We start from the raw sequence: 7,722 nt of genomic DNA, 5'->3' as shown, positions 1-7,722 counted from the left end.
GCGGTGTGTGTTTTCCTGTTAACTCTCCCGGGGCTTTCACTGCAGCTGCCCTGTTCAGGACGGGGAATATTAAGAGGGAAATGAAAGCGAGCGATACGCATGCGGTGGTGATCCTGCCCCAAGGCACGCTGTTTGTTGATCTGGGGAAACACGGCAGTGACTCTGTCAGCGGACAAGGGTTTCCGTGCTATTTCTGTATTTGATACCCAGGGGTTTCTTCCCTCTGCCTGTGTTTCTGTGCGGGCACGTGCATGAAGCAGAGGTGTTTCTCTGTGCCGTACCTGGGACTGGTGACGGCTGGGTGGGTGGGAAGATGCGCAACCACGAAGAAACTTCCTGCAGCTGCCCTGCCATGTGCTTCAGGATAACACAGCTCTTCTGGTCGTTTGCTGCCATGGAGAGCTGCCGAGTGCATGGGGAGGTGTTGGGCTCCTCCTCCCCGCGGTCGGCACTGGTCCTTACTGGGTAGCCTCCCCCAGCAGCCAGTGCTGTACGTCCCTGTCAGCTTTAGGCAGACCTCTGCGGCTGGAATGTGTGCCATGTTCCTCTGATTCGTCCATCCTCCACCTTGCATAGCAAGACGTTTAAGATACTGCAGTGTGCTCTTTTTATTGCTGCTAACGTTCAAAAACGTTGTTTTGGTCTGGTCAGCAAGGTATTTGGAAAACCTCACTCTTGCATTTTGAGAATAAAGTGGGTTCCCGTCCTTCCCCCTACCCCCCAAACTGTGCAGGATCCGGACCTTTTCCCCCACCCCGCTGTGTGCAGCCTGGCTTCGTTCGTTTTGCTGCCTCAGACCCAGAATCTAGCAAACAGCTGAGATGTGTGCTGGGTGCTCCAGGCCAAAGCAAGTTTCAAATGGTGCCGGTTTACTTTACGCAGCCATGCAGCATGGTACATTTTGGAAGGAGCGCTGGGGTGATGGATCAGAAGTTACTGAAAATGAGATGATCCTGGTAGTGTTTTGTTCTCAGTGCCTGGTTTGGGAAAGAATATACTCAAATATTCTAAAACACAGATCTACTAGAGAAATACGAGTGCAAGGTAAATTCATAATTCCTAAATTCATGCTGCATTTGTTGCTAAATGTATGTTTTAATTTCATTCAAACTAGAACGTAAACCAAGATTGTACCTGCAAAAGAATTTGAATAGCTGTCTTTGTTTCCCAGAGTGAGCATACAAGCACTGGTTTGCAGGATCAGAACTTCAGCCTGCTCTGGGTGATTGATAAACCTTCAGGAGAGGAAAGAGAAACCCCACTCTTTTAAATACAGCTCTACTTCTCTTGATATTTCTTCTTGTTAGATTGCGTTGGCGGTCAGAATCTAAGCACATGATTGAACTGTTAAAAAATCAAGATATTTAAGGATTATTTACTGTATTAAATCCTCTTACAAGCAGTGCACTCTCTTACCCTGTGGATAGTAGAATGGCATGACTGGTGATTTTCCTTTTCTTTTCTAGAAGGATGCATTTATGAAGGCAAAGGCAGGGTACGAGAGGTGCCCCACAACAAACCAGCCTGTGAAAACCCAGACATCCACTGCCACAAACAGGAAGAAGCTATGGGCCTTTGCTTCAGACTCTGCAAAAGATTGACCAAGCCCGAGGAAAGCGACAAAAAGTGAAGAAATGCCACAGCGTAACTTCGGGATGGCAGGTGAGGTTTCCGTCCTTGTTCCTCAGATGTAGCAGCCTCGCTTTGTTTGAGGATGCGGCGTTGGAATCGAACCGCAAGACCAGTTTTCTTTACTGCACGTGGTGCTGTAGCGCAAGTCCCTTTCATGTCCCAAATTAAGGTGCCAAGACTCTCGTTAAACCTCTGCATAAGAACCTAAAATTCCTTAGTGCTTTCAAGAGTCAAGTCCAGATCTGTGGCATATCCTAACCCATAACAATTTGGGGTCCAGATTGGATTGATTTTTAATGCAGGCTTATCTGCTGTTAGAGATTTCCGTTTTCTAGTCAAAAAGGAAAATGCTGATTGTGTGCATTCTTTTTCCCTTTCAGAGAGTGTTGTACTATGTTTAGTAATTTGCTGTTTACAGAAATAATTTATGGGTGTCTATGAAGTTGGAGGTATTAACGTTCTTGTGAATGAATGTATCAGTGGAGCTAGCTTTTTGCATTTAAATCAAGAGAAGGGTAATTTAATTTCACTTAAAATGTGCTCTTTTGCCCACTATACCTTGGAGGGGCGGATTCTATCCTTTTAAACATTAAAAAAAAAAAAAGAAATCAAATCTAGAATAAGTGTAGGTGGAACTCCTGAACTGGTGAAAGGCAGAGAATCTCTCACTGATACCCACAAATAGCAGAACTGTTGCAATCCTGACCTTGAAATACAGAGACGTTAATGTTAAATACTGACAGCTGATGAACCTAACAGTCAAGGTAGAAAATATTTTTCCCCCCACCAGCCTTCTTTCAGGTTTTTTTTTCTTTTTTGCATTTTAAGGTTTCTAATTTTCTAAATACTAATGTATTTGAAAGTTTGTCATATCCTACCCAGTTTATGATTAGTGTGTGGCAGATGGGACTTTTCTGCTTAGAGAGATTGTGAGCTGGAGAGTGGGAAATGGTTTTCTGGAACAAGTGTGAAAGGATAAATCGGGATAAAAAGGCTTGTATGCCCTTTTACCAGTTGAGTGGTATGAAGATTCCTGGAATGAAATTCCTTCTGGCTATGAAGGAACTGTGAAATGTGACCAAAATAAAGTTCTAGAAGTCTCAAGCCCCTTCATCCCGTTCTGCTGTCAGAGGAATAACTCTTATGGTTTCTCCTCAAGGTTTCTTGACTTACCAGGAAGCACAAGTAGGAGGTCGTGGTCTATGTGGCTGCTGTCCCCACCGCTCCTGCTGGGGTATCCAGCTGCAGAGCTTCTGAGTACAGGGAGATCTGGAATCGGCACCTGTCAAAGCAGAGGACAGAGAACTTAAGAACTAATTAGAAACTAACCTAACCCACTGTTTTATCTGCAGAGCCATTCATTTCTGAAGAAGGCCCTCTTCCGTGCTACATGTGATTTTCTTTTTAAATTATTATTTATGTGTTTATTTCCTGCAGACTGAGTCAGTGAGCACAGTAATTCACAGGGTCTCACGCCAGTCCTCACGCCAGTGAAGGCTGGCTGTTTCATGGGTATAACAATAGCCCGTAACATAGCGACAGCTTCTGACAGAGACGTTAGCAGCATCTCGAGCATGGCAAGTCTGCTGTGCCAAACGGATTCCTGCTTTGTCAAGTATACACCAGTTTGTGGTAAATACGTTTTGTTGTATTCTCCTCCCGTCGACTTCATGTGATAGTTCAATTCAGCTCTGACTCTGCTATCCCGTAGAACCTCTTTTAAAACCCAGGCTGTGTGCTAACAGATGAACTAGAATGTAGCTGAGCAACCGCAGAGATGCCACTGACTGTCTTGCATCTTCAGGGAGATCGTTTCCTTAGGAGAGGGATTATATGATTCCAGAAGAAGTCCAGGAAACCTGTTTTACTTGTTGGTAGTTGTTAATCCTGTCTCGATTGCCTTTTACATATCACATTTCATTTTGGGAGGGGTAATACAGAGAGAGTAAGATCTTCCTTTCTTTTTCTTAAGTCCCACCCAGGCCGTATCTCTCCTTTATTTTGGCATTCCAGCAGTAAGCACGCCACTTTGAAGTGTCTCACGTTGACCTGTCATGGTGTCAAGAACCTGAGGGGCGGCACCAGCACTGGGCTTCTGACCTGCAGACCCACGAGCGGTGTCCTTGCGCATCCGGCCGGGAAGTTGTGATTGAGCACGTTTTTCTCGTGACACGGCTCACGTGTGATATGTTAGGCCGTAAGGCAAAGCCAACGGCTGTTTGCAGCCCCGCTCGCCCCCTGCAGCTGCCCCGGCCCCAGCCCCTCCCCTGGGGCCTGTCCCGCAGCCCCAGGCCCCCCACGGCCTGTCCTGGCAGCAGCGAGCGGGGCCTCGGGCGCGCTCGATCCTCCGTTAACGCAGGTGCCGCCAGCGCGGGTACGGAGCGGTGCCTGCAGGAGCTCCTGCAGCAGGAGGGGCTCCAGCCTGGGGCTGGCTGCGGTAATGACGGTTCTTTCCCTCTCCCAGAGGCCGCGCTGAGGGCTCGGTTGTCCGATCCTCCCCCGGGGATGTCGTTGGCTGCATCTGGCTCAGGCTGAAGGTGAAGAGATGGGAAAAAGGTGAAGCGGCTGGAGAAGGACAGGAAGGGGACCTGGCTGGAAGCTGCCCCCGGCTGCCGACAAGAGGCAGATGGCCTCTCCGGGTGAGGAAGGGTCCCTCTGAGTATTCCTCAGCAGACCAGATCGCCGACATGCACCGCGGGGGGCTTTTGCCTAACCAAAAGTGCGGTTCGGCCAGGTAGTGTGTGTGTCTGTGTGCGTGCGTGGGGCTGTGTGTCCAGGAAGCCTCATGTTGTAAGAGCTGAGAGAGGCAGGACAGAAGTGTCTGAGCTGTAACATTCTCCTGGCAGCACGGAGAGCGGGAACTGCGGTGAGTCCTGGGCCCCTGGGCCGTGTCGCCCCTCTTCTGCGTCCAGGTCCCTCCCTGTGCCCCTGCCCCCCCTGCCTTTCCCTCACTGGTGTCACCTTTTTGCTTCCCTGTGCCCCTCTTCTTCTGTCTGTTCTTGTATCCTGCTCCCTGTTCCTCCCTTTCCAGTTTCCAAGCCCCTCTCTTTCTCTGCCATTCTACCCGCCCCTTTGTTTTTTCTTGCTCCCCCTCTGTCCTGCTCCCTGCCCCTCTTTTTTTCTTCCTCTGTCTCTGTCCTGCAGCCCAGCGCTGTTTTTTTTCGTTCTCTGCCTCTTTGTCCTGATCTGCACCCCTCTCTGTCTTTCACAATCTCTCTGGCCTCCTCCCTGTCCTGCCTTTTCTCTCTCTGCTTGTGTGTCCCCCTCCCTGTCCCCGTCCTCCTCTCTCTCTCTCACTCCTCTTTCTCTCTCTCCCCCTCTGTCCTCTCGCCATCTCTGGGTTTTTTGTCATTCTGTACCCCACTGTCGCTGTGCTTCTTCCTGTCCATCTCTTCCTCTTGCTGTCCCTCTCTGCTGCTCCCGGACCCCGTTTCTTTTTCAGTCTTCTCCCATCTCTCCATAGGGCTCCTGACCCCTCTCTTTCTTTCTCCATCCCTCCATGAGGCTCAAGATCCCGGTCCTTCTCTCTCTGTCGTTATTCTTGCTATGTCCCTCTGTCCTGCCCCCTGACCCTATTCCTTTTTCACTCCCTCTCTGTCCTGCTGCCCACCCCAGATTATTTCTCCATCTGCCTGCTGCTCCCTATCCTTGTTTTTCTTTCTCTGTCCTGCTCCCTCTTTCTGCCTCTCTTCCTCTCTCCCTGCTGCTTCTTTCTCCACCTCTGTCCTGCTCCCTGGCCTTTTTTCCTCTCGCTGTGCCTCTGTCCTGCTTCCTCTCCCATCTTTTCTGTCTTTATTTCTCTGTCCCACTGCCTGTCCCATCGTTTCTTGCTATACCCCCCATCCAGCCGGCTCTCCCTTTTTTCTGTTCTCTCTTCCTCTGTCCTGCTTCTCGGCCTTTCTTTCCTCTTCCTCCACCTCTGTCCTCCAGGCCATTGCTGTTATTTTTCCCCTTGGTCTCTTTGTCCGGATCTGACCCTTTCTTTATTTCTTAGTCTTCTCCGTCCTGTTCACTGTCCTTCTTTTTCTCTCTCTGTCTGTATGTCGCGTTCCCTGTCCCCGCCTTTCTCTGTCCCTCCTTCCTTCTTCTCCTTCCCCCCTTCTCTATCCCTCTGTGCTGCTCCCCAGCCCTACTTTTTCTTTCTCCATCTCTCTGCAAGAGTCCTTGTCCCTGTTTTTCTTGCTTTCTCCATCTCTCTGGCCTTTTCCCTGCACCTTTCTTTCTCTCTCAGCTCCTCAGTCTTTTCCCTCATCTTTCTTTTCTCTTTCTGGTCCTTCTCCCCACCAGCTTAACCTGATGACCAGGCGTCCCTGTGCTCTGGTATTTACCCGTGTCGTGGTTTAACCCGGCGGCAGCTAAGCGCCACACAGCTGTTTGCTCACTCCCCCGCAGTGGGATGGGGGAGAGAATCGGAAAAAAAGGTCAAACTCGTGGGTTGAGACAAAGTCAATTTAATAGGACAGAAAAGGAAGGGAAAATAATAATAATGATAAAAGAATATACAAAACAGGTGATGCACAGTGCGATTGCTCACCACCTGCTGACCAATGCCCAGCCAGATCCCGAGCAGCAGCCCCACCCCCCCGGCCAAACTCCCCAGTTTTTTGTTCAGCATGACGTCATACGGTACGGAATATCCCTTTGGCCAGTTTGGGTGAGCTCTCCTGGCTGTGTCCCCTGCCAGCTTCTTGTGCACCTCCAGCCTCCTCGCTGGCAGGGCGGTCTGAGAAGCTGAAAAGTCCTTGACTTGGTGTGAGCACTGCTCATCGAGAACTGAAACATCAGTGTGTTATCAACATTATTCTCGTCCTAAATCCAAAACACAGCACTATACCAGCTACTAGGAGGAACGTTAACTCTATCCCAGCCGAAACCAGGACAACCTAGCATTGCCCTAGGGAAGATCTGTGGTTTTAGGGCTAGGGATCATTTGGGAGCGGATCTCCTTATGTAGACGGTGGAGCTAGGCGTAGTGAAAGCAGGGGTTGTTCTCAGCTGGTGCTCTGTGCATCTTGTTGAAAGAGCAGGCCGTGGGCCTTATTTTGAAGGAAGGTCTCTTGTTCTGCGCTTATTGCTGCTAGGGAGGCTGCACAGGAGTGGTGTTGGGGTCTGCAGGGATGGGTGGGACCTGCTGTGATTCCTCGTACATGTGAACTGGACTTCTCTTAAGGGACTTGAATGAAACCAGACTGACTGCCTATGGTTTTCTTCCCCAGCTCCAATTCCAACCTACGTGCTTTGTGCTAATAAACAAGAGACCCTGAGCTATTTTCCAGATGTCAGTGGCTGCCGGTTCGCAGAGAACATGGCTTACTCAGGTGACGGTGCAGTTGGTCTGTGATCAGGGATGTGTACTTGCATGATGGGGCATGATGAACGTTTTCTGGTCTTGCCACTTCAAAGGCCTTCTTTTTTCTGGAAGTTTTTAAGACGGCATTTCTTATTCTGGGGTTCAGACTGGAGTTGGACTTTATGTTGAACAGCTGATATAATGGGGTCCGTAAAATGTGAGAGCGCGCTGCTTTTTTGCTGTTGTTTTCTAACACTGTCTGAACTTTGGTAAGCAAGAGGAAGAGTGGTTGAAAGAGCCTGTTCTTTGAGAGTAACGCATGCCTGTAGCGTGCCTGTGTTTGTATGGTGAAGGTTTCCTCCTGCAGTATGATTTTGCTGGGCTGTGAGGCTGTATTGGAGTAGCAGAGGTAAGAAGTGGCGTCTTTGAAGGTAATGAAGCTGTAGCAAAACAAGCAGGAAAGCTAGTTTCTTCCTAGAATGCTGCCTGACAAAAATAGTGGCAAGTAAAGGCACTTGCAGTTGGCTTTTTTATGCAGTCTTCATACGGAGCTTTGGATATTGCTTGATTTCTGGGAAGCAAGACAGCAGCGAGGAAGGAAAACTGGGGCTTGTCTAAACGGCTTCTTTGCCGTAGGCAGGGTTCGAGCCTTTGCGCTAGCACAGGTCTTAACTACAGTTTACGAACACAGAAAATGAGCTGTCTGTAAGGAAGGTTTCAGTAGAAGTAAGGGTCACTTTGCTAAATTGGCTCCTGTGTACGTGATGCAAATAAGAGATGACTTGGCAGCGTTTACATCT

General features: G+C 49.2%; 1 long non-coding RNA gene across 1 annotated transcript; it reads left to right on the top strand.

Moving 5' to 3' along the window:
- Positions 1-1,517: 1,517 nt before the first annotated feature.
- Positions 1,518-6,139, top strand: LOC142076145 (uncharacterized). The gene is made up of 2 exons (XR_012671124.1): positions 1,518-4,498; positions 5,920-6,139. It is a non-coding gene; the product is annotated as an uncharacterized LOC142076145 (long non-coding RNA).
- The last annotated feature ends 1,583 nt before the right edge of the window (positions 6,140-7,722 follow it).

This window comes from Calonectris borealis, unplaced genomic scaffold, assembly GCF_964195595.1.
Source record: "Calonectris borealis unplaced genomic scaffold, bCalBor7.hap1.2 HAP1_SCAFFOLD_35, whole genome shotgun sequence".
Classification (NCBI taxonomy): domain Eukaryota; kingdom Metazoa; phylum Chordata; class Aves; order Procellariiformes; family Procellariidae; genus Calonectris; species Calonectris borealis.
Note: the sequence above shows the minus strand (reverse complement) of the source record. Positions and strands in the feature narration are given on the sequence as shown.